Here is a 27,028-nt window from a genome sequence, read left to right on the forward strand (position 1 = left end):
TAGCGATCACGCCTTCTCCTCAGTTAACCCACTGAAACCTTGCTGTTAACAGTTCTTTACTGCGTGCTTTACGAGCACCTACATATTGTGTCGGTTCTTTCAGCTTTATTCATTAGATTTTCAAAGGCATAAGTAGAGCACCAGAGGTGCGAACACAAAGTGTGTGGTTACCTGAAGAATTGATTTCCATGGCAGCGGGGACAAGCGATTTAGCGTTTTTATAGCACGAGGAAAGGAGAAGCGGCACTACGCCTTTTCAGCGCAGGCACAAAGCGACGTGCGGCAGACGCCGTAGTCGGCAGGATTCGAACCTGCGCGGGGAGTCCCCAATGGATTTCGAGTCCATCACCTTAACCACTCGGCCACGACTACAGCGAGCTCGCCGCTGCCGCATTCCTCCTATAATCTAACACGGAGTGCGAGGTGGCTGCGGAAACTTTTTCAAAGTCGCTCTCCGTTAAAAAAAAAAATACCTTTCACAAAATACGTGCCGGCAGACAGACACGCCTCAGAGGGTTTAAGGTTGGCTTCACGTTCAAATGATAAAGTCTCCCCGTCCAGATGTCAAAATGCAACTTTGGCAGACAGAAAAAACATCAACAAACCACAAATGTGGACAAGGATTTTACAAGCTGCACCACACTGCACTTTCAAAAGCATTTACATTCCTGTTAGACGCAGGAATTGCCTTTGATTTGCGCGCTTACGAACGCCATGGAAAACGAAACAAAAGTAAAGCCCTCAGCTCTTGCACTTGATTATAATGCCGTTACGTGTCGAAGCAGTAATTTACGTCATCCCACCACTGCAACACGGGGAATAGAGGGAAATGAGCACAAGGTGAGATATTTTTAATCTGTAAGGCTTCTGTAGTTTCTTTTTGAAATCATTGTTACAACATATTATGTAAAAGCATGTTGAAAAGAATCTACCTGCATTCCAGCGGCCCTGAGCAAGAGGCCGCTGTCCAGGAGGAAGAGATGCCAGAGGCTGCTCTAGAAACTGAAACAGAAGCGGATAAGGAAGGGGAAGATGTGAGCTCTGAAGAACTCTATCAGCAGTAAGACTTTTTATTTTTCAGATGTATCTATTTTTTACTAAAATTCTATTTGTCTTATAGGTATAAAATGTTTAAACCGGTGTTTTATATCCTTACAGGCCCTGAGTAGTTAAACAGTATCAGCAGGCCGGAAGAGAGTGGCCCAAGCTGGACTCTATAGAAAGCACTCCCTGGATGCTCCTCTCCTGATTGGATTCAAACAGTACCTTACCAAGGATCTGGGAGTGGCAAATTATTCTCAGGAGGTATTTATTTTTTAAAGGCATTAAAAATTAAGCAATGGTATCTTCATTGTAAATGTTTTTGTTTCTTAGCTTAAAATTCACCCATGTGAAATGATGTCAGCCATAAACGTCATGACTCTATATTTCCTACCTGAATCTATTCTACTTAAATTATTACATTATACACAATTTGAGTTCATTTTAAAAAGTAAAAGGTAATGAAAGGAATGCATTTTCATAAGAAAGATAATACCGATATGCATGTGATAATCTTCCTTATATCATGTAGTGCGTCATTTGGACATTTTGTGGGCTTGAAATACAAAGAAAATCATGTTCTATGGTACAAGATAAATACCAAACTTAAGCTTTTATTTTAATTAGATTTGTTTATAAAGCATAAGCAATCATTTATTACATCGCTTCTTGAATTAAATCTTTTGACAAGAGGTAAGACTTCTATTTTACATTTAAACCCATGTTTAGCTGTGTTTTTTAGATTTAACTGAACCAATTTCTGTGTGTGATAATGTCCTTGAATTCTGACAACATCACACTAAATTACATGATATAAAACAACTAATGTTTCTAGAGATAAAGTTTCTGGGATGCTTCTAATTACTTTTTATTACCAGGGACAGTTTAATTCACCTTGTACAGTACTGAAAGACCAAGATGCTTTTTTTAAAAGTTATTTAACATTTTATAGAACTTTGTCTACTATGGCAACATGATGAGCTTGGTGAAACTTGGAAAAATACTGCTTGGCCACTTATCTTAATATAAAGATAGGATAAAGGTTTATCTTTTGCACCTACCTGACCCCCAGGGAAGGTCAATGCTTTCTAAGTTGATGGTTCCCTACAGTAGACTGTACCTTATCTTCAAAGATAATGTATATTGACCCAAATCAGTTTTGGAATCCAATCTACTGACAAGATGGAGCACATCCTTTTTTCAGGATTTTAGCATCATACGTTTGGTATATTTAGTCCCTAATGCTGAAAGAAATGATCATAGAACATTTGGACACTTTGTGGGCTTGAAATACAAAGCAAATCATGTTCTATGGTACAAGATAAATACAAAACTTAAGCTTTTATTTTAATTAGATTTGTTTATAAAGCATAAGCAATCATTTATTACATTAATATATGTGAAAATAACATTTTAGCATCATACGTTTAGTATATTTAGTCCCTAATGCTGAAAGAAATTATCATAGAACATGACATCTAACCTTACCTGTGGCGTCTTTAATCCCTATTGCTCAATGCACGGTGAAAGCATTGCATACATGTGTCTGACAATGAGGAATGGGCCCCTGAGACAGTCATTTGCATGTTTCACAAACGATCGTATATTACTAGAGATTCTGTTTGGGATTCAGATGTGCATTCGGACAGCAATCCCTTTCAAGAAATGATATGTTCTGGATGAGGTCAAAGGTGATGGAACACTGTATTTAGGATGTGCTTGCAGTGATTGTGTGTCTCCTGCTTCAACGCAGTGATATATAGATGTGCTCCTGTAATTTATTGGTACATGCCCAGGGCAGTAAGCAGTCTGAGGATTTATTTCCAGACGGCATAGAGCAGTGAAGCAGTGAAGTAGTGCAACACACTGGATCATTATATTATTAGAATCTATTCTACTTAAATTATTACATTATACACAATTTGAGTTCATTTTAAAAAGTAAAAGGTAATGAAAGGAATGCATTTTCATAAGAAAGATAATACCGATATGCATGTGATAATCTTCCTTATATCATGTAGTGCGTCATTTGGACACTTTGTGGGCTTGAAATACAAAGAAAATCATGTTCTATGGTACAAGATAAATACATAACTTAAGCTTTTATTTTAATTAGGTTTGTTTATAAAGCATAAGCAATCATTTATAACATTAATATATGTGAAAATAACATTTTAGCATCATATTATTACATACAGGTCTCTAGCTTCAACACAGTGAGATATATATATGCTCAGTAATTTATTGGTACATGCCCAGAGCAATAATCAGAATGAGGATTTATTTTCAGACGGGCTACAGGTAGTGTTGTGAAATACTTCAACACACTGGATCGCAGATTTAGACCCCCTTCACTCTTACTCCTTAAAAACCAAAGAAATGAAGATATGTAGCAATCACATTGTAACAGTGGTGACAGTGACTTAATGCTTATACTAGTGGACTTCTGGTACCTTTAGGGTACGGTGTTCCCTGAAGGGCTCTCAAACCCCGCATTTCAGATGCCTAGCTGTATCGCTGATGTGTTGCACCTCAGAATCACTTTTAAACCTTACCTCTGCTATCTTTAATCCCTATTGCTCAACGCATGGTGAAAGTATTGCATAAATGTGTCTGAAAATGAGCAATGGGCACCTGAGAGTCATTTTCCTGTTCCACATGCAATTTCAACATTTTCCTTGGGAGACATCAAGCCAGCAAGCCACTGCTGTGGTTCAGTGGCCAGTGTGGAGTTCAGTGGCCCTGTTGTACACAGAAAGCACATTGAGTTCCTTGGACATGAAAAGTTCCAGATAAAAGCCATTTCTCATCCTTTCTCTTGTTGTCGATGTTGCTATTGTATGTAAAGGTGGCAACTTGCTCAGCGAGCAGGCGGAGCACACACCGAATGCAGATGTGTCTGAGTGGTGTGTCCAAGTGGCTGCAAAAGGACAGCGCTCCCGGGGCGCCGTGGCTTAGTTGGTTAAAGCGCCTGTCTAGTAAACAGGAGATCCTGGGTCCGAATACCAGCGGTGCCTTTTTTTGTTCTGTCTTCTTATTATTCCGATCAGTAAGTCAACACGTAGTCCACATGAAAGGTAGAAATATTCTCTTGGCTGTCTCTTGTTTGTATAGAACTGACCCTGACAATGTCCCTGACAATGTACTGTTAGTTTGAATTGAAGAACGGCATTTGTGTTCAAATATACCAGACAAGTTTATGTAACTGCTCATGTGACACTCAGTTGTAATTAGTCAAGAAATAAAGTCGAACAACAGCTGCGGTTTTGATTCTGAACGTATGAGATTGCAGCGCCTTTTACTTCCATTGACAAATGATAGAGATTCGAAGAGAGATCCTTCAGACCAGCAAGCAAACCCACGGCTATTTCGGTTTTCTATCTAGGCAACGTTGGTGTCTGCAATAGCATACATGAAAGCGTGATGCAATTTCTGTGGCTACATTTGTTGCACGTCATGCACAGTAAGAGTGTTTCTAACACCAAATAAAAAGTAAACAATTAACGATCACGCCTTCTCCTCAGTTAACCCACTGAAACCCTTGCTGTTAACAGTTCTTTACTGCGTGCTTTATGAGCACCTACATATTGTGTCGGTTCTTTCAGCTTTATTCATTAGGTTTTCAAAGGCATAAGTAGAGCACCAGAGGTGCGAACGCAAAGTGTGTGGTTATCTGAAGAACTGATTTCCATGGCAGCGGGGCCAAGCGATTTAGCGTTTTTATAGTACTAGGAGAGGAGAAGCGGCACTTCACCTTTACCGCGCAGGCACAAGGCAACGTGCGGCAGATGCCGGAGTCGGCAGGTTTCGAACCTGCGCGGGGAGTCCCCAACGGATTTCAACGCAGTGCGAGGTGGCTGCGGAAACTTTTTCAAAGTCGCTCTCCGTTAAAAAAAAATACCTTTCACAAGATACGTGCCGGCAGACAAACACGCCTCAGAGGGTTTAAGGCTGGCTTCACGTTCAAATGATAAAGTCTCCCCGTCCGGATGTCAAAATGCAACTTTGGCAGACAGAACAAACATCAACAAACCACAAATGTGGACAAGGATTTTACAAGCTGCACCACACTGCACTTTCAAAAGCATTTACGTTCGTGTTAGACGCAGGACTTGCCTTTGATTTGCGCGCTTACGAACGCCATGGAAAACGAAACAAAACTAAAGCCCTCAGCTCCTGCACGTGATTATAATGCCGTTACGTGTCGAAGCAGTAATTTACGTCATCCTACCACTGCAACACGGGGAATGGAGAGAAATGAGCACACGCTACGAATCGTCTCAATCACTCCCTAGAGTCGTAAGGCGCATTGAAGGGTGCACCCCCATCATTAATCGTTGCGCCTCTGTGAAAGGAAAGCTCTTGGGCAGTCTTTGAAACAGCTCGGATGAAACACTTGATTGCTTCCATGTGCATCTGGAGCCCACCCAGTGGGCAAAAGACGTATAATATACGTCTATTAAACGCATACCTTATACGTCTAAATGTGGTCTACAATTCGTCTAGAATGAAATTCTAATATACGTCTAAAGTTATACGTCAATTATACGTCTATGTTTAGACGTTCATTATACATAAATGGTTGGAGTTCTATTATACGGATAAATTTAGAGGACTATTATACATATATGGTTGGAGTTCCGGATAACTTTAGAGGTCTATTATACGGATAACTTTAGAGGACTATTATACGTATATGGTTAGAGGTCTATTATACGTATAACTTTAGAGGTCTATTATACGTATAACTTTAGAGGTCTATTATATGTATATGGTTAGAGGTCTGTTATACGTATATGGTTAGAGGTCTATTATACGGATAACTTTAGAGGTCTATTATACGTATATGGTTAGAGGTCTATTATACGCATAACTTTAGAGGTCTATTATACGTATATGGGTAGAGGTCTATTATACATCAAAGATAGATTTTATAGGTGTAGAAACAAGTAAACCAAGCCAATGATTAGATTTAGAAATGTATTCTGAAAATACACATTCACACCTGAAACATATGTATTTCAAATTATACATTGTATACAATCAATCAACAATCAACATATGGGCAATAATCATAAAAAACACAACTAGTCTTAAACTTCAGCTACAAATTCTGGTAACATGGCAATATACAGTATAGTAATGACAAACACAAAACTAATTACATTAACACACTAACTCAAAACCACATTTTGATTCAAATATACACTTTAAAATGTACAACTTCTATATTTCCAAGAAAAAAAAATATTACAATGGAAGTTAAGATGATTTTTTTCCACTATTTGCAAACCCTGTCTAATTGTCCTAACAGTTAGAACCAAAAACCTATTATTTTCAGTGTCCAGATCTCCTGGCCCCCTGCCTTGCATATGCATTCTTCAAGTAACACATTGCATGCTCCTTTATTTCTTTTTCTGTTGATGTAGGGTGGGACTTCAGCACCGCAGCTAGGAGAAAATTATATAATATTACTTCCCAAATAAATGATGATTAATATCTTCTTTAGTATAATCTAAAAAATGAACGGTTTACTAAGCTCAAAACTGAAATAAATGTATAAAATTTGGCTTGCATCATAGCAGTTGAGCAATAAAGTCTGTCCTAATTAAAGAGTACCCAAAGTTTGAAAGTACAACATAGAATAAGAATAGAGAAACGGCAAAACGATTTTGTGTCATCTTCCCCATTCACACTATTTTATGTGCCATTTTTTGCTTATTCACGTACTATTTTAATCAAAATAATATTAAGAAAGATCTGTATGTATTCAGATAGTATTATTATTGTTCATACTTACTCGTCAAAAGAGGATTGCTGAGATATTTGCGGATATACTTCTACGTTTGAAAAACGTGTCCAAAATGGTGACCAACGAATACTAGCAATGCATTGTGGTATATAACCGGAAAATATGCTGGGTTCGATATTTTCTCAACGTATGCGTTTATTAATGTTGTCGATATTTTGGTTGAAATATAACATTGATAATCAGCTATGAGCTGATGTGCAATTTTAACGCATGTAGTTAGTAAGGATCGGTCACTGTTGTATGGTATTATATATAATGACATTATGGAATAGGCTGGGGACAGGCCTGGCATCACGGGGGGAGGGGGGAATGTTGCCCCTTCAGTTTTGGGCAAAAAGATTTACCTAACTTAATTTGCGCCCTAAAAAAATAGTTGTACTTTGTCAATGGTCAGACAACACTAAATGACACGAACAGTCACTCAGTCTGTTTGATGGGCAGGAGGGCTATCCGTCCAGGAACTGCACATATCAGTGTCGTTATTGAGTGTCAACATTACGATCCTGTTTGCTCAGGTGGGCCGATTCCTTGCAGTAGTTTATCATTATACTTAAAATCGTTATATAACTAGGACTAGTTATAGCACTCTGTGCTTTCTGTTGGTTTTACAACATTTTTTCTTAACGATTCAGAACGTCCATGTAGCTGCAAAAATGAACGCTTATGGTACTTTTCGCTCCAGGCAATACTCTCCAGTGAGAGTGACGAAAAATGTGAAACTGAACTTCATCGCAAATACCAGATTGCTAGTCGATATCTTCTATCATGAAGCACTAATCAATGGCATAGCTGCGAGATTTCATTTGGGTAGCTGCACCGTACAGCTCCGTTTCAACCGAAATATCACCCCCGCTCAGAATTTCAGACGCCCCCCTACAGATTTTTCCCCGGGCACCGCGCACTGATGGGGGACGGGGTTTCCAGGAAATGGTATCAACTTTTCTCAAGAAAATAAAAATAGAAACTCTATAGGCACTCAAACATTTTACTGTTTTTTTTTCAGGCAGGTGGCAAGACCCCTCCGCAAAACCCTTGTATGCCAAGCTGTGGGCATTGATTCGTCGAATATACGTATATTCACGGCGAAAATACGGCTATACGTATATATACGTCGCCTCGACGTATAATCAACGTCGAATTGCAACCGTAAAATCGACGACATTAATAAATGCATATATAACGTCGAAAACACATCTAACACTAGGAGTATACGGCACTCTGCACAGTGTACGAAGTAAATTATTTTCGCAGTAATTAATTTACACGTGTATAATAAATATAGTAAATATAATTAATTACTGCGAAAATAATTTACTTCGTACACTGCGCAGAGTGCCGTATACTCCTAGTGTTAGATGTGTTTTCGACGTTATATATGCGTTTATTAATGTTTATTTCACAGCGTCGTGCACCTTTTCATTGCTCTCGCTTTCAGAGCCTCCGCACGGCACACGACTCGACATCAGGAAGCACATTGAAGTGAAAGCAGGGAGCGCTGCGACATGCACTGTGCAGATCCCGCCACACTAAGAGGTATATAAGCGTCAAAGGCAAGTCATTCCGAGTTGGTCGTTTGTGTTTTCCGTTCAGACGCGAAATGCTGAAATGATCTCTCGGCTCTTCGGTTGTCATTTCTGCTCCGTAAAGGAATCACAGCACGCGTCGCCTTCCAGCACGCTGGGTCGGGACACGATGCCGGGGGTCGGAGCGTGCGATGTCTTCCTCGTTAGTATAGTGGCAAGTATCCCCGCCTGTCACGTGGGAGACCAGGGTTTGATTCCCTGACGGGGAGTAGCTTTTCTTTTACCTCCTTAGAGAAAGGACTGCCTTTCACTTCTCTGTTTTCTAACACAACGTCGTGCACCTTTTCATTGCTCTCGCTTTCAGAGCCTCCGCACGGCACACGACTCGACATCAGGAAGCACATTGAAGTGAAAGCAGGGAGCGCTGCGACATGCACTGTGCAGATCCCGCCACACTAAGAGGTGAGTGGGTCTGTTCGATGCACAAAGAACGCTTTGATAAGCGTCAAAGGCAAATCATTCCGAGTTGGTCGTTTGTGTTTTCCGTTCAGACGCGAAATGCTGAAATGATCTCTCGGCTCCTCGGTTGTCATTTCTGCTCCGTAAAGGAATCACAGCACGAGTCGGCTTCCAGCACGGTGGGTCGGGACACGATGCCGGGGGTCGGAGAGAGAGATGTCTTCCTCGTTAGTATAGGACCTGTCACGTGGACCTGTCACCTGTCCCCACCTGTCACGCGGGAGACCGGGGTACATCAGGACGCGCATTGAAGTGAAAGCAGGATGCGCTGCGACATGCACTGTGCAGATCCCGCCACACTAAGAGGTGAGTGGGTCTGTTCGATCACAGCGCTAGGCGAATCCCCAATCCCCTTTTGTGCGTGGCGACAGAAGAAGTCTGGTCTGTTTCCGCCCGGTTTCGATCCGGGGACCTTTCGCGTGTGAGGCGAACGTGATAAACACTACACTACGGAAACTGTGGTCAGATGTGCCCAGCGGCCCAGCGCTGAGCTTCGCCAATGCGATTCAGCTGCTTCCAGTGCCTTTATTGGGGTGCGCTGATGGACCGTGCTCTCTCTCCAGAGACCAGCACGCCTGTCATGGACGGAGCAGGAAAGACGGCGCCACATTCTACAGCCCTCTCCACGCAATCGACGAAATCGGGCTACTGAAGTGGAGAAAATCGCCTCTCCAGAAAGTGCAAATATCATCTTGGAGAGTATAAATCCTATTGCCGAAGGTCAGCCCTGTCTACCAGAGTGACCCTCCCACCTCCTGCAGCGATGGTCAGCTCGTCTCACACGCGAGAAGTTTCGGCTGGAAACAAGCGCCCCCTCTTCTCGCACGTTTTGCACGTTGAGTAGTTTTAATGCGGCTCCTTCGTACACAGTGCTGATCTTTTGGAAAGCAGGAGGCAAAATTGACACGTTCCCATACCGGGAGTCGAACACGGGCCATCTGGGTGAAAACCAGGAATCCTAACCGCTAGACCATATGGGAGTGCGCAACCCTGCTGTTCCGGGCATCATGCAAGCAAACTACATAAATATGAGAAAACACGCAAGAGAGTTGTCACTCAGAGTGTCGAAGGGTCGATGTATACTGGGGCTCAGTTGAAATGCAACGTCAGGACTTTCCCGAATTATGTCACACGAAGAGAGCACAGCCTTTTCCGCCCTGCCCCGTGTGTATCGGTAACTCGCCGTGATCGTATAGTGGTCAGTACTTTGCGTTGTGGCCGCAACAACCCCGGTTCGAATCCGGGTCACAGCAGAATAGGGGCGTCTGCTTTTACTACTTGCACGAGTGAAAGCAAAAAAAAGCCAATTGATGTGAACGAACGGCGCTTTACAGAGGAGTACTGCCTGACTGGATCGTTGATGAACGACAGGGACCACTCCGACCTCTTCTCGGGTTTCTTCAATGACTTACTAAGGATCTTCTTCACATTCGCCCATGCAGGGGAAGCCAGTTACACCAAAGCAAACGCAGAAAAGTGCAATTCAAGCAGAGACCAGGAGGGACTTGTTTACACCGAGAGTGGTTGGAGAATGGAACAATGCGCCCAGCCCTGTTGCTGGAGCCGATTCTTGATGAGATCTTGGGCTCACTAAGAAGCCCCCGCTGGATGCTAATCTTTCTGTTGTTCTTGCAGGTCCTGCGCTGCTTTTGAGCCGACAGAGCTCGTCCTGATCTGTCGGCACAGCCCAATTGCAAATGATCGGCTCCGCATACAGAAGGAACGTGCGTTTGGTACAAGAGTGCATGAAGGCACCGGAAATACATTGGGAACAAATGACCGGTCGCTCAATACCTCTGTGAAGTACAGGAGCGTGCAAAACGAGGCTGTTTCCGCCCGGTCTCGAACCGGGGACCTTTCACGTGTTAGGCAAACGTGATAGCCGCTACACCACGGAAACCTGCAGGGATTGCTGCTGGTGTCTCGCTTGCGTTTCGGGCTGAGAAAGGGACACGTCACTTTAGGCAGGGGGCGCTGGAGAGAGGAACAAAGGGCGCGATGAAACAAAACACCGAAACCCGGGATCGAGCCAGGGACCTTTAGAACATACTCTCACGAATCGTTAGAATACGTGCGTTTGATCATCAATTGCGTAACAACCACATTCGTTCGACTTGAGCCATCAAGCTCATAGTTTTCAAATCTTGAAAGCTGTCATTGAGCACATCATAGTGTGCAGTACGCCCCGTAACTTGCGCACTTCAACAGAAAGAAGAGCAGACAGCTCCATAAATATGCGAGGCGCAGAGAGTGCAAGGCGAGCCGCACACGTTTCGGTGGCTGAGAGAGGGCAGTTTTTGCTTCTGCATTTCCCAAGTAAGGACGCATGACAACAAGCGATCGCGGTGCTCATTTACGACATAGTGGTGATGAGTTTTCAGTACGTGTTCTTTTGAACGAGCAATGAGGTTGCTGCCTTGGACAGCTGACTGCACGCTCTCATTGTGCCACGTGATGAGTATTCACCAGGCTCGTTCAGTCATTAGTCACATTCCATCGTTTGCCATAAGCAGATGCTGCAAGGTGATGTGGATATCAGTTCCCAGTCTTGTGGACGAGGACAAAAAGAACACACAAGGGCTCATCCGCGAGTTGAACCCAGGACCTCCCACACCCTAAGCGAGAATCATACCCCTTAACCAATGAGCCATGGCAGCACTTTCCATTTTATTCTGTCAGCGAGCTTGAGGACGGGGGAGAGGCGTCATTCACTCGTCCAGTCAGACCTTCATCAATAAGTCAAGAAAGCCGCAATTACACGACTGCCTTGCAGACGAAGGGCAGTGAACTGCACCGGTAAGAGGGGAACAAGCGGCACTAGGCGACACCGAGGCATGAGCCCCAGCGAGGGGGGCTAGCTTGCATGGTACAGCGCTCGCTTTGCATGCGAGAGGTAGCAGGATCATTTCCCACGTCCTCCAGGTGTGTGCTTAGAGCTTGATGTGCCGAAAGGTGTCCTTTAGCCTGTGGTCACGCCTTGCATGGAGAGCGTCATGCAGCTGTCAATCATTTCGCAGCCACGCCCCCTCTTCATCTTCTCTCTGCCTTAAGCGTCTCCGCCACTCTCTCTTGACATTTCATGTCAGCATGTCAGAAGTCCGAGTGACGTTTTTAATGGCTGAGTGAGGGCACGATGCTGAAGCAGAGAGGCCACTTCAGCCAGAGAGACTTGTGCTAGGTGAGATCTGAAAAACAGACTCGCAACAGAAACAGACCAAAAAAGTATCGGTGAGATCAAAAGGCAAATGCAACATCCAGCAGAGGGCGTCTAAAGATTAGGGAACGGGCGACTGAAATCCATATGAGGCAAACTTTCCGGCTGTGTACTGCAGCTGGCCTCGTTGGCGTAGTTGGTAGCACGTCAGTCTCATCATCTGAAGGTCCTGAGTTTGATCCTCACACGGGGCAGGGCTGCTTCCTCTCTTGCTCTTTTCAAACACTTGCGGCAACTGTTCGCTCATAACCACGTCTGGAATGCGTGACCTTTACACGGGGGAGAAGCAACGCCGCATCCCTTTTCTAAAGAACATTCACATTCAGAAATAAGTCAAGAAATTTGCCATTACTTTCGCTCGCGCTGCTGTCAGCCTGCCCATGTTGCCAAAGAAAGATTCACTCGGCGTCAACATGACAGAACAGCGATCACTTGAAAACACTGTTCCACACTCCGTAAGCAAGAACTTCAGTGTTTGCAGTCACCCGATATGCCGATAGTCAAAGGAGCACAAAACACGAAGCGTCAAAAGACAAGATGAGTTGATGGAAAGAGCGTTGAATTGATGAGCACAAAAGTTCAGCTCGTACAATAGGCAACGAAGGTCCCGGCGTCATCATCGCACTTGAAAGGACTGCCTTGCAGACTAAGGGCAGTGGGAGGTTGCTGTTTTGAGATGGAGGCATTGGGATGGTGGGCCGAGATCTATTCTTCTTAAGGAATTCTTCATCGTGAAAGATCGGTCCACAGGTCATCCAAAGAACTTACAAATTTTTTGGACTCGGGGAATCGCGTGCTTCCGGAAGGGAGTGAAGTGCTCAAACACATGACATGCCCCCTTGATCTCACATGCACAATTCTGCTGCAACATGCACAGCTACCGTCCACACCAGGCAGTGGGGCTTCAGCAGAATTTGCTACGCCACCTGCAATTACATATCCAGCTGCACACATATACATGGCCCCTCTGTCCTTTTCAGGATCTCAAAAAAAAGCATAGCGTGGTTTTCCTGCAACCTGATTGACCGCATCTCCCTCAGAATGTGCCCCGTTGCATTCATTGCTGAAGCAGGACGGAGGCTAACGGGCATGCCAGAACAGTTAGGCTCAGCGATCTCTCCAAAATATTGTGGTTGTAGTGGAAGAAATATGGTTTAAATTGTACCTTGGTATTTCAAACTCTCTCTAGAATGTTATCCATTTCTATTTTATTTTGACAGTAACTGGCTAATGACACTAGATGAAAAGAGAAGAAAGAAAACACAACGTTTCGGCCGTGGAGCCTTCTTCAGGTGTGAGGGCTCCACGGCTGAAATGTTGTTTTCTTTCTTCTCTTTTAAGCATGGAATAGACCTATTACTTGTTCCTTTGCAGCCTACGCATGCTGACACAGCTCCCCACCTGAACTGCTAATGATGCCTGGTAGTTTGTGGTACTTGGGTATTGTCTTATGTTTGCTCAAACTGCATATGTGTGATTGCATATTTTTGGGTATTTTCATATGTCAATATTTAATTCACTGACATTCCTGTATGCTTGGAAGAAAGGTAGATTGGATTTGGCACAGGACGCCTGCCCATATTTGTTGATCATTGTTGGGCTGGAAAAACAATGATAAAAAGTGTATGAAAAAAGCTCTCTCCAATATTTCCCTTCTCTTCGCCATGGTTACACTGCCCGTTCTTTCCGTCTTTTGTCCTTCAACAAAGATTCCAGGGCTCTTTTTCCACCATAATATCAGAAGCCAAAAAATAACCATCTAATGTGTAAACAGCATTTGTAATGTTGGTAGCTGGAAGAGGTCAAGTATGTTTGCAAGACCTAGCTGATTACACCACAGACTTACTTTGTTGTTGTCAGTTTTTTTTTTCTCTTTTAAAGGCTGTAGGTGGGGTGTGATGGACTGTACCACTATCATAGAAGATTTTTTCAGGACACATCGCAGTTCCATAGTCGAATTTATCAATAGTAGAATTCCATAGGACCTTATTTACCAACATATTACCCAGTGTGAGACTCTGCCAGTAAACCTCAGAGCATTGAGTTCTCCACTGATAAAGATGGCTGTCTGAAGTCATGAAATCCACTGCTGGGATGCCTGAGAGACAGTAATTGAATCTTGGCTGGAATTAGGCTTTCTATTAGTGTTGATCTTTGGGAATTATGTGGTAAAAAGGGAAAACTCCTTTACTTTAGTCACTTTGAATGTTCAAATGTACAGAACCTGCAAAACTAAGCAATGAAAAAAATCCATCACCACTCTCATGATAGCATAACTCATAGTCTCTGCTGTTGTGTAACAATACACACTTTCAATTTTCTTATCGCCTGTCTCCAGAGAGAATGTTGTTAGTGCTGATGACCTTGAATTAGACCTTGTTGACTCTGTAAAACAATCTTCCTCTGCTTGATTTTCACTCAGATTGATTTTGTTCTCAGATTATTCCTGGCAGGACTGAGTTTCTAGGAAATGAAAAGTGAAAGAAAAAGTACAGAAGATCAGCCCTTGAATATACAACATTGTGCAGTGAGATTGTTAAATGTATTAGCTGCTATCCTGTGCTAGAGCCTGTCGTGGTAAGCAGTGGATGACAGGATCTAGCACAGATACTAATGAAACACTGTTAATGAAAGATAAAACACTTGAGTCTTATTTTAGTTTTCCATTTCCCTTTCATTTGTGATGTACTGTACAACAGGCCACAGAACATGCACAAAAACAGATATGCACACATTCACACCAGGCAATGACAGTCTGCCCAGTCAGAATCTGAGCTGAGGTATCAGAATTCTGAATTCCCTGAATTCTGTCATGGATCATCCACAATAAGGGCAATATTTGAACACGAGGATCCCCAGGAGAGAGCCTAGTAACATAAATCTTGGAGCAAAAGCAGATGATTAACTTCATAGTTTGTGTGGTTGAGCCAAAGTTGAGCAGGAGGATATGTGAGTCACCATTCTTAGAAATGGATCCAACTTCAGACAGGCGTCAAAAGTAAGAGTATACAGTGCTGGGGCAATGACACTTCAATGATCAGAAGGATAACAAGAGTTTTAATGCATTGAAATTGATTTTCTGGTGATGCACACTGTCATGGAACTATTAATTTTTAAGGATCACTTACTGACGTCAGACAGCTGCCAATTCTCCAGACTGGAAGGATGAACAGTTTATCCCCCTAGGTACCATATTTCCATATTTCGAAGCATTGGAATAATACATGTCATACAGCAACATAAAAACAGGAAGACAAGTATCACAGCCCCTATAATCGGTGTTAGTAACTTAAAAGAAAAACATTCCCCCTGGCCCAAACAGTGATTCTAACCAGGAGAGAAAAGCCGGTGTATCTTTTATGCCTCTCTCTTTATTCACCTTGTCTTTTAGTTCTTTCAAATGCTGAATAGCGAGCGTAAGATTTCCGTAATCATAGTCATTAGCTGGAATATATGTACAACAGGAGTCTCCTACTAAAGCATAGACTCCTCCAGATGCTGCATTTTGAAGGTCCAGCACGAACCTGTTCTGAAGTGCCATTAATCTAACTCCCCTTAATTCTTGTTTGATAGCGTCTAACGTGATATTAATAAAAGAGTACATTTCATAAAAAGTCGCATGGGTGAGGCTGTAGACTGAGGCATTAAAGCACATATATAACAAGATGCATTAAATTTCTTTAACTTTACAGTATGATTTATAAATTTATACCACAAATTACTCATATTCCCCTCATTATCAGTTTCATTCAGCCAGTTTGTATACAAAGAGGCTTCGTGTTTAGATTCTTCCTCTTTTGGGGTGGTGACAGGCTTCTACATAAAAAGGAAAAAGGCTGTGCACATCAGTCCCAAGCAGGTTATCCCCATCTGTCCTTGTGGAGACATCACTCCTGCGCTTTGCTCAGTTCGTTTGTGACCTTTTTACAGTGGGAAGCATGAATCCAGGGCACCATTTCTGTGACCTTCACAGCAGTGGCAGTGGTCAGCAGCACCTGGTACAGCCCCCTCCACCTGAGTGAACACCATTTCTTTTTCCTGAAGTCTTTCACCAGAATCCAGTCTCCTTATTCACTCATTAGTTCTTACAGCACAGGTAAATCCCTGTGGGCTGGAGCCCAGCATAATCCTAGGCTTTTTTGGTCAACATTGGTCAACAGATTGGTCAACAACTGGGTAATAACTCTTAGAAAAATCTACACATTGTTCCCCTGCCTCAGCTGTGACGTTTTGCAGAACAATTCTAGCTGAAGTTGTAAAATTTCTCTTTGTTCCGTTCCTGCAAAACATCTTATTATGAACAAATAAACCACAATAATCATTTGCATCTAGGGGAATCACTCCCAAGGGTAACCCCCCTTAAAGCTATATTGTTCTACCCATCAGGTTCTGCCACTAGATAAGAGAACCTTTCCCATGAAATCATTTTTTGACCTTCATGATCCCTTCAGGGCGTACAATTAGCACAGAAGCAGCAGCTTTAGTCCACATGTTTTTCAAACAGGATATTAACGATATGATCATAACGAATAATACCAGACCCACAAATATGTATTGAACCAGAGACCCTCTCCATGTTCCTAGCACAGACTGTAGCCATGCACCAATACCCCAATCATCTGGATTGCAGGATTTACGAAGAAAATTATTTTCGCAGTAATTAATTTATTATATTTACTATATTTATTATACACGTGTAAATTAATTACTGCGAAAATAATTTACTTCGTACACTGTGCAGAGTGCCGTATACTCCTAGTTGCGGCACACACGATACATACAGTAAAAAGCCTCAGGCACTGTGTTAGATGTGTTTTCGACGTTATATATGCGTTTATTAATGTCGTCGATTTTACGGTTGCAATTCGACGTTGATTATACGTCGAGGCGACGTATATATACGTATAGCCGTATTTTCGCCGTGAATATACGTATATTCGACGAATCAATGCCCACTGGGTAAACTCTTGAGCAAACTCTGAACCAGCTCTAAGGAAACTAATCCGATTAGACGTTACTTTGACTCATCTTTTTACGCTCAGTGCTGGATTGCTCAAACTCCAGCTAGGGTTAGGGTTAGCATTCCCACGCTACTTCGACACTTTGTTTACGCTCAGTGCTGGATTTTGGGAACTTCAGGACGAGTGGGAATTTTCTCCTATCTGTCAATTCTGTTTTGTTTTGGAGACTCTTGGCTGCCTATGTTGTACAGTGCAGCGTGAAGGAAACATTTTCCAAAACTGTGTCAGCTCAAAAGTTGTAAGAAAACCTCTCCAGCTGCTTTAACTCTCTTCATATTTGTCATTTAATGTGACACTCGATGTATAACTGGAGCCTCACATATGCAAATGGTGAGGCTCCAGTTCAACACCACTTTACAGTATCTGACAAAAGCATGGCAGACTGTGCCATGACCGGCAGATAACTTCTGCTTATTTTTACCATATTAAACATTGGAAATCCAACCACTTGCATTTGTGACACTTGATTTTGACTCCACCTAAGACACTCTTAAATCTTCAAACACTTTTCTCTTCTCCCGCAACACTCTTGTCTGTCGGCACTATGTGGCAGCGTTGCATGACAACCCCTCTCACCACGGAAAGGAACCTAACAGCTTTGGTAAGAGAGGAGAAAAGAACCTGGCCCGTACGGGGATCGAACCCGTGACCTTGGCGTTATTAGCACCACGCTCTAACCAACTGAGCTAACCGGCCTCATGACGGTGGTCCTCTCTGTGCTGCAAATAATCGAACTCAGGGAATTTCTTTTGCCCTCCTTTGAATAGAAAGCCGTGTAATTCAGTGTACGGGCTTTCTCGTGCAGTTTCATGTTCTTGTAACCCAAATCCTACACTGGCCTGAAGAGTCCCCCCATTTCACAGCATTTTTCAGCTGATTTAAAATGTACCTAAAGGAGAAGCATTATTGAAGACCATCAATTACCAAGAGCTTTTGTCAAAGGTTTTGGTGGTCATTTTTAATGACCACAGAGCACTATGACCTCGGTTTTACATCTCATCCGAAAGACAGCGCCCTTTTACAACACAGCGTCTCCGTCACTATGCTGGGACATTGGGACCCGCACAGACCTCAGGGTGAGCGCCCCCCCGCCGGCACCATTAACACCGCTTCCAGCTGGAAGCTTTGTTTTTCCCTGTAGCTTACCCTCATCCGGGTACTGACCTGGCTCACACCTGCTAAGCTTCAGTGGGTTTTCAGTTGCGAGTTGCAAGGGGATGCAAGTGATGGAGCTGCTCGCTGCAAAAGCCACTACATTGGCCGGGAATCAAACCCAAGCCTCCCGCGTGGCAGGCAAGAATTCTACCACTGAACCACCAATGCTCAGTGTCTGGGCCTTCAAAAAAGACGCTTTTTTGGTGCTCTGTGCAAAAAGCGTCGACATATGCTTCCAGCTGCAAAATGCCATTCGCGGATGCTGAAGAATTTATTTTCAAGGCAGCGGGTACAAGCGATTGGGCGTTTTAAAACCACCAGGAACAGCAAAGAGGCGCGCTTCTTTGCTTGCGCCGGAACACACCGACTGGAGGCGGACAACGTAGTCGGCAGGATTCGAACCTGCGCGGGGAGACCCCAATGGATTTCTAGTCTATCGCCTTAACCACTCGGCCACGACTACAGCAAGCCCCGCTGCCGCTGCGTTGTTGCTACAATCTTACCTGGATCGCGAGGCGCCGGCGGAAGCCTATTTCAAAGTCGTTCTCCGTTTCAAAAAAACATTTCCAAAATACAAGCCTTGCAGACAGACACGCCTCAGAGGACTTAAGGGTGGCTTCATGTCGGAATGATAAAGTCTCCCCGTCCGGACATGAAAATTCCACTTTGTTACACACAAAAAAAGAATCAACAACAGAGAAATGCCCACAAGCATTTGAAAAGCCGCACCACGTCGCACTTGAAATACCTCTTACATTAGTGGTAGACGCAGGAATCGCCTTTTTATTTACGCTCTTACCAACGCGATGGAAAGCAAAACAAAGCAAAGCAGAGCAAAACAAAACGAACAAACGAAAACCCTCACGTCCCGCACTTGCATATAACGCCGTTACGTGCCCAAGCGGTATTGTACGTCATCCTAGCACTGCACGCCGGTGCGTATGGTATATGGGAACGAGCACACGCCACGAATCGTCTCGTATCACTCCCTACAGCTGTAAGGTGCCTTGAAGCGTGCACCCCCAACATTCTTCTTTGCTCATCTGTGAAAGGTAAACTCTTGAGCAAACTCTGAACCAGCTCTAAGGAAACTAATCCGATTAGACGTTACTTTGACTCATCCTTTAAGGGACCCTTGTTAATTGGAGAAATCAATGATTTCGAATGAATTCTGTATGCGTTAAAAGACAGCTATACACAGAAAACATGCAGGACACTGCTCATGATGTTTCCCGAGCCGAAACACAGTGCGTTTTTCCAAGCCATCTGACCAAGCCTGCCCACTGAAAACTGCAGGAGATCGTGTAAAGACGTTCAAGTTTGTAACTACTGCACGCACAGGAAGCAGAATAAATTCCTCTATTCAAACTTTCAAAGGTTTGCTTTGCGAACGCTGCAGGACATCGCACAATCTCTTTTGAACAGGGACAAACGATTTCTTATGGGGCGCAGTAAGTACAGACGTTTAAAAAGCTCCACTCATGCCAATGATGCAGCATGAAGAAGCGCAACCTAAAGTTTGCATTCCTAGCACTGTTGCATTCCCCGCATCAGTAGCTAAGAGAATATAATTTACGACTCTTGTTAATACAGTTTCAGAAACCAGACTGAAATTTCTCAAGTATATTATTTGAATCCATTTGATGTTGGGCAACAACTATTCTTTCAAGACTTTTAGATTGAAATGGGACCTTTGAGACAGGCCTGTAGTTGTTAAGAACTTGTGGATCCAAATTTGACTTCTTAAGGAGCGGTCTAAGAACCACTACCTTAAATTGATCATGTACGACGCCTGACGCAAGCGATGCATTCATCATACTAATTATAGGTCCTGCCAGTCCTTCGAGGGAATCTTTGACTAGCTGAGTGGGGATGGGATCTAGCGAACAGGTGGTTGACTTTGTCTTACGTCTGTGTTCATGAGTCCACCATAAGAAGAAATCTGAACAGGAGTGGTGATCATGCGAGGTCACCACGGAGGAAACCACTGCTCTCCCCCCAAAAAAAACCACCACTGCCCCTCTCAAGTTTGCTAAAGACCACATGGATGTTCCACAACTCCTGGAACAATGTTCTGTGGACAGACGTGACAAAAGTTGAACTTGTTGGTAAATGTGCACAGCGTTATGTTTGGAGATAACAAAACACCACATACCAACTCCAAAACCTCATCCCACCTGGGAAGCATGGCGGAGGCTGTACGGCTTGCAATCATCGAGGGACCGATGAATTCCAAGATGTATCAGGAAATTCTACAGCAGAATGTCAGGGTGTCTGCCTGTGATCTAAAACTCGAAAGACGCTGGGTCATGCAGCATGACAAAAACAAAGGAGTACATCAACAACAGAGTGGCTGAAACAGTAGAAATTCCGTATGTTGGGATGGCCAAGTAAGAGTCCTGACACACACGCTTTCACTCATATGAGCTACACGGCTACCAAGACGATCTCAGATGCGCCGAGCTGGTACGGAACATATTGAACTGATCGACGGCGAATTGTCTCTCAGACAGGCTTTTCACCTCTAAGCTCCCTGACTGACAGTGATCAGCTAGGTAGTAAAACAGTCAGCTGCTTCTAAGCCTTAAACAGCTGCATCTCGGCGCTTCCACGGAGAGATGATTTGAAAGCCGAACATCGCCCATTGGGAACACCTTACTATCACTAGTTTAAGAGACTCTTAAGGTCTTGCAGAGGTGCCTGTCTAATAGCATGCGCTTTGCAAGCTATAGGTGTTTAGGCTGAGGCAGAATGCCTGTTAACAAAATGTTTTTCTAAAGGGGCCTCGCACTCTTTTCCAAGCAATGGTCACCATCCCCACCGAGTGTCACAATGTAGTCATGTCCTAGGACATCACCTGTTAGTCTCCATTTGTCTGCAACCAACACTTTAGGTTACGGGGTCACAACCGCACCCCGGAGACCAGAGGAGCCGTTGGCATTCTGGCGGCGCAGATTGGGCTGAAGATGGGGCGCTTGAATCTCGCTGTTGGAGGCCGTCTGAAACTGACCCAAGCCTTTCCCTTGAATTAAATGTAAATAAGAAATGAACCCCAGATGCACATGGAATCAATCACGTGTTTCCTTTGAGCCGTTTCAGAGACTGCTCCAGAGTTTACCTTGCACAGATGCGCAAAGATTAATGATGGGGGTGCACGCTTCCAGGCGTCTTACAACTGTAGGGACTGATTAGAGACAATTCGTAGCTTGTGCTCATTTCCCTCTATTCCCCGTGTTGCAGTGGTAGGATGACTTAAATTCCTGCTTCGACACGTAACGGGATTATAATCAAGTGCAGGAGCTGAGGGCTTTAGTTTTGTTTCGTTTTCCATGGCGTTCGTAAGCGCGCAAATCAAAGGCAATTCCTGCGTCTAACACGAATGTAAATGCTTTTGAAAGTGCAGTGTGGTGCAGCTTGTAAAATCCTTGTCCACATTTGTGGTTTGTTGATGTTTTTTCTGTCTGCCAAAGTTGCATTTTGACATCCGGACTGGGGGACTTTATCATTTGAACGTGAAGCCAGCCTTAAACCCTCTGAGGCGTGTCTGTCTGCCGGCACGAATCTTGTGAAAGGTATTTTTTTTAACGGAGAGCAACTTTAAAAAGGTTTCCGCAGCCACCTCGCAGTCCGTGTTTGATTATAGGAGGAATGCGGCGGCGGGGAGCTCGCATTTGTCGTGCTCGAGTGGTTAAGGCGATGGGCTCGAAATGCGTTGGGGCTTCCCCGCGCAGGTTCGAAACCTGCCGACTCCGGCGTCTGCCGCACGTCGCCTTGTGCCTGCGCGGCAGAGGCGAAGTGCCGCTTCTCCTTTCCTGGTACTATAAAAACGCTAAATCGCTTGGCCCCGCTGCCATGGAAAGCAATTCTTCAGATAACCACACATTTTGCGTTCGCACCTCTGGTGCTCTACTTATGCCTTTGAAAACCTAATGAATAAAGCTGTAAGAACCGACACGATGTGTAGGTGCTCTTAAAGCACGCAGTAAAGAACTGTTAACAGCAAGGGTTTCAGTGGGTTAACTGAGGAGAAGGCGTGATCGCTAATTGTTGACTTTTTATTTGGTGTTAGAAACACTCTTACTGTGCATGACGTGCAACAAATGTAGCCACAGAAATTGCATCACGCTTTCATGTATGCTATTGCAGACACCAACGTTGCCTAGATAGAAAACCGAAATAGCCGTGGGTTTGCTTGCTGGTCTGAAGGATCTCTCTTCGAATCTCTATCATTTGTCAATGGAAGTAAAAGGCGCTGCAATCTGATACGTTCAGAATCAAACCCGCAGCTGTTGTTCGACTTTATTTCTTGACTAATTACAACTGAGTGTCGCATGAGCAGTTACATAAACTTGTCTGGTATATTTGAACACAAATGCCGTTCTTCAATTAAAACTAACAGTACATTGTCAGGGACATTCAGTTCTATACAAACAAGAGACAGACAAGAGAATATTTCTACCGTTCATGTGGACTACGTGTTGACTTACTGATCGGAATAATTGAAAGGTTCGGGCTCATAGCTGATGGAGTGCGTGCTAATTAGAACAGCAACGCTGAGCTCTCAGCACCGTATTGAGCCCAGGTGTTTTTCTAAAGCTGTCAGGTGCAGTTCATTTACATGAAGGAAATCTCTTACTGGGTACGATTACAATGCAGTAAGTAGCACAGACTACTTAGGGAGTAGCCCGATGCATTTAAAAACGACCCGAGCCAGGCAGGAGTCGAACCTGCAATCTCCTGATCCGTAGTCAGACGCGTTATCCATTGGGCCACTGGCCCTGGTATGACACTGCAGGACTGTAACCCAGTGAGATCAGCACTGCAACTAGTAAAATATTACCCCCGGTCCATTCTTTTCCAAAAGTGAGAAACACCTGTTTTCTACATTTTGTCTGTTTTAAAACCATATCTTTTTAAACCAAACCAAGAGTTTGTCTTTTGCACTGATATTCTGATTCATTTCGATTTCAAAGAAAAAAAAAAACATTATCTTCCAAAGCATCATAAAATTGTCCATTCTTCCAGACTCTACTTCTCTCTTGTAGTAGTACAGCAGACCTTTGCAGGTGAGCAGATCACAGAGTCTGAAATATGCTTCCTCCATCAAGCAAAGTACCTGAACATGACTCTGTCTTCATAAAAGCGCCCCTGTAATAAAGAAATTAAATCCGAAATCAAGAGGGCAGTTGCCTACTGAAGTTCAAGAAGTCATCAATTTTAACCTAGCAACACATTAAAGGCTGCATCTATACAAGTACGATTCTAGAAATGCTCACCAGATTACGTTTTAAGAAGGAACTGCGCCTCAGGTTCCGCCGAGATCTTAACTTGGATGGCAGGATTCAGAGTCCGGAGTGCGGACTGATGGCGCACGGAGGGTCCACATACTGTGGATCCCTCAGTTTTCTTCCGCGTGTTTAAACCGCCAGCGTGTGACTCCCCTGTCCCCGTGACCTCATTGCTCTGCTCTCGCCTCTGTGCAGCTGAGCCCGACTCATGGTAAAGTGGAAAACAATATGCCCTCAACGTGGGATTTACTCTGGATCGAGGATAGATGTCACCTTTTTATCGTTGAACAGGATGTATGTGATGTGGCGACTAGGTTCAATTTTGTATCCTTTTAAAAGATTAAGGACTGGGGTGAGCGTGATTTACCACCCTTTCAGCTAAGAACCCGACATGAGCACCGTTTAAGCTGCATAGACTCGGTCGTTTAACTCTTCTCCATTAGCAGGGTTAAGGTTAAAGAAAAAAAACATTGCTGACTTCTTTTTTTTTGCCAGCCGCTAGTGCTGATTAGCAATGTTTGTATTTCATGTTTTGCAAGTTGCATCCATTTTAAGAAAAACAAGTCGCGTTAAAGACAGGAAATGAATACTTGCATTTAATTAAGTCTAGCCGTAGGCGGTTGTCTGTAAGGACCAGTTCTGTTCAAGAAGACACAACAAAGAAGGCACCACTGGGATTCGGACTCAGGATCTCCTGTTTAAGAGACAAGCACTTTAACCAACTAAGCCACGGCGCCCCGGGATAGTTGTCCTTTTGCAGCCACTTGGACACACCACTCAGACACATCTGCATTCGGTGTGTGCTCCGCCTGCTCGCTGAGCAAGTTGCCACCTTTATACAATAGCAACATCGACACCAAGAGAAAGGATGACAAATGGCTTTTATCTGGAACTTTTCATGTCCAAGGAGCTCAATGTGCTTTCTGTGTACAACAGGGCCACTGAACTCCACACTGGCCACTGAACCACAGCAGTGGCTTGCTGGCTTGACATCTCCCAAGGAAAATGTTGAAATTGCATGTGGAACAGGAAAAGGACCCTCGAGTACGAGGGAAAAAAAATAAAAAGATCATCTGGAGCGCGCCAACCCATGTCTGGACAGCCCAGTTTCGTTGACAAGGTGGCCGAGTGGTTAAGGCGATGGACTATTAATTCATTGTGCTCTACATGCATGGGTTTGAATCAATTCCTCGTCGCTCTCTATGTCTGACACGTGTGCCTGTTCGACGTTGGCCCTCCTTTTGTTTGCTCCAGTACTAGAGCCTTACATTTTCTAGCGGTGGCTGAACATGGTATAGTAGGCTAACGTCGGTATCGAGCAGTGGCAGTAACAGTATTTACGTGCCGCTGCTGCCAAGTGGCTTTGGGTTGAGACCGCGTTTTCACTTACTTGCAGCACAAACGGAGAAAGCGATTTTTGACAGTCTCTCGAGAGACTGCGCTAGGTGTTTAGGGATAGACTTTGTCAGTTCCCAATGGGATGATGGCCTCTCAAATAGTTTGTGATTCCTCTAGACGTTTATACAGTAGAAGCCTGCTTCGTGGCTTAAATCCAAGCTAAGGAAACGAGTTTGAGGTCTGATGCAGAACTGCGAATTCAATGAAGGGGAACACTACAGTACATTGCACTGTATGTGTGAGGAAAGCTGCCCCCTTCTGTTCCTTGTCGACCGAACAGAGGACTGTAAAGGATACCGCCAAGAAACTTTAGGATGCTGGTTGGAATCCAGCTCCAAAGAAGCCCCTTTGGGTGTTATGTCATCAAAAAGTAAGAACAGAGAATCTCCCTTGGATCAAAAGCGCAACAGAACTGTTTTCCATGGAGCAGGTTTCAGACCCGTAGACCTGTTTTATTTGTAGGGCAGGGCGCATTCCCAAACGCGAATCTCCTGTTTTAGAAATGCTTTGGGCGGCGTGAAGTGAAAATAAGAAGTGGGCTCCAGATGCACATGGAAGCAATCAAGTGTTTCATCCGAGCTGTTTCAAAGACTGCTCAAGAGCTTTCCTTTTACAGAGGCCCAACGATTAATGATGGGGGTGCACCCTTCAATGTGCCTTACGACTCTAGGGAGTGATTGAGACGATTCGTAGCGTGTGTTCATTTCCCTCTATTCCCCATGTTACAGTGGTAAGATGACGTAAATTCCTGCTTCGACACGTAACGGCATTATAATCAAGTGCAGGAGCTGAGGGCTTTTGTTTTGTTTCGTTTTCTATGGCGTTCGTAAGCGCGCAAAACAAAGACAATTCCTGCATCTAACACGAATGTAAATGCTTTTGAAAGTGCAGTGTGGTGCAGCTTGTAAAATCCTTGTCCACATTTGTGGTTTGTTGATGTTTTTTCTGTCTGCCAAAGTTGCATTTTGACATCCGGACGGGGAGACTTTATCATTTGAACGTGAAGCCAGCCTTAAACCCTATGAGGCGTGTCTGTCTGCCGGCATGTATCTTGTGAAAGGTATTTTTTTTTTAACGGAGAGCGACTTTAAAAAAGTTTCCGCAGCCACCTCGCACTCCGTGTTAGATTATAGGAGGAATGGGGCGGCGGCGAGCTCGCTGTAGTCGTGGCCGAATAGTTAAGGCAATGGACTTGAAATCCATTGGGGACTCCCCGCTCAGGTTCGAATCCTGCCGACTACGGCGTCTGCCGCACGTCACCTTGTGCCTGTGCGGCAAAGGCGAAGTGCCGCTTCTCCTTTCCTGGTACTATAAAAATGCTACATCGCTTGGTCCTGCTTCCATGGAAAGCAGTTCTTCAGGTGATTCTAGTCTCTTACCAAAGCTGTTAGGTTCCTTTCCGTGGTGAGATGGGTTGTCATGCAACGCTGCCACATAGTGCCGACAGACAAGTGTGTTGCGGGAGAAGAGAAAAGTGTTTGAAGATTTAAGAGTGTCTTAGGTGGAGCCAAAATCAGGTGTCACAAATGCAAGTGGGAAGATTTCCAATGATTAATATGGTCAAAATAAGCGGAAGTTACCAGCTGGTCCGGCACAGTCTGCCATGCTTTTGTCATATACTGTAAAGTGGTGTCGAACTGGGTGTCGAACTGGAGCCTCACCATTTGCATATGTGAGGCTCCAGTTATACATCGAGTGTCACATTAAATGACAAAAATGAAGAGAGTTAAAGCAGCTGGAGAGGTTTTCTTACAACTTTTGAGCTGACACAGTTTTGGAAAATGTTTCCTTCACGCTGCACTGAACAACATAGGCAGCCAAGAGTCTCCAAAACAAAACAGAATGGACAGATAGGAGAAAATTCCCACTCGTCCTGAAGTTCCCAAAATCCAGCACTGAGCGTAAACAAAGTGTCTAAGTAGCGTGGGAATGCTAACCCTAACCCTAGCTGGAGTTTGAGCAATCCGGCACTGAGCGTAAGAAGATGAGTCAAAGTAACGTCTAATCGGATTAGTTTCCTTAGAGCTGGTTCAGAGTTTGCTCAAGAGTTTACCTTT

The 27,028-nt window shown here is 44.0% G+C and overlaps 8 non-coding genes across 8 annotated transcripts; 2 read left to right on the forward strand and 6 right to left on the reverse strand.

The window, feature by feature from the left end:
• Positions 1-290: 290 nt before the first annotated feature.
• trnas-cga (transfer RNA serine (anticodon CGA)) lies at positions 291-372 on the reverse strand. The gene has a single exon. It is a non-coding gene; the product is annotated as a tRNA-Ser (tRNA).
• Positions 373-3,984: 3,612 nt separating this feature from the next.
• trnat-agu (transfer RNA threonine (anticodon AGU)) lies at positions 3,985-4,058 on the forward strand. Its single transcript has one exon. It is a non-coding gene; the product is annotated as a tRNA-Thr (tRNA).
• A 5,745-nt stretch (positions 4,059-9,803) lies between these two features.
• On the reverse strand, positions 9,804-9,875 carry trnae-uuc (transfer RNA glutamic acid (anticodon UUC)). Its single transcript has one exon. It is a non-coding gene; the product is annotated as a tRNA-Glu (tRNA).
• An 847-nt stretch (positions 9,876-10,722) lies between these two features.
• trnav-aac (transfer RNA valine (anticodon AAC)) lies at positions 10,723-10,795 on the reverse strand. Its single transcript has one exon. It is a non-coding gene; the product is annotated as a tRNA-Val (tRNA).
• A 6,957-nt stretch (positions 10,796-17,752) lies between these two features.
• On the reverse strand, positions 17,753-17,826 carry trnai-aau (transfer RNA isoleucine (anticodon AAU)). Its single transcript has one exon. It is a non-coding gene; the product is annotated as a tRNA-Ile (tRNA).
• An 840-nt stretch (positions 17,827-18,666) lies between these two features.
• Positions 18,667-18,748, reverse strand: trnas-aga (transfer RNA serine (anticodon AGA)). The gene has a single exon. It is a non-coding gene; the product is annotated as a tRNA-Ser (tRNA).
• A 4,243-nt stretch (positions 18,749-22,991) lies between these two features.
• trnar-acg (transfer RNA arginine (anticodon ACG)) lies at positions 22,992-23,064 on the reverse strand. The gene has a single exon. It is a non-coding gene; the product is annotated as a tRNA-Arg (tRNA).
• Positions 23,065-26,131: 3,067 nt separating this feature from the next.
• On the forward strand, positions 26,132-26,213 carry trnas-uga (transfer RNA serine (anticodon UGA)). Its single transcript has one exon. It is a non-coding gene; the product is annotated as a tRNA-Ser (tRNA).
• Positions 26,214-27,028: the final 815 nt, after the last annotated feature.

Source organism: Lepisosteus oculatus, unplaced genomic scaffold (assembly GCF_040954835.1).
Source record: "Lepisosteus oculatus isolate fLepOcu1 unplaced genomic scaffold, fLepOcu1.hap2 HAP2_SCAFFOLD_83, whole genome shotgun sequence".
Lineage (NCBI taxonomy): Eukaryota > Metazoa > Chordata > Actinopteri > Semionotiformes > Lepisosteidae > Lepisosteus > Lepisosteus oculatus.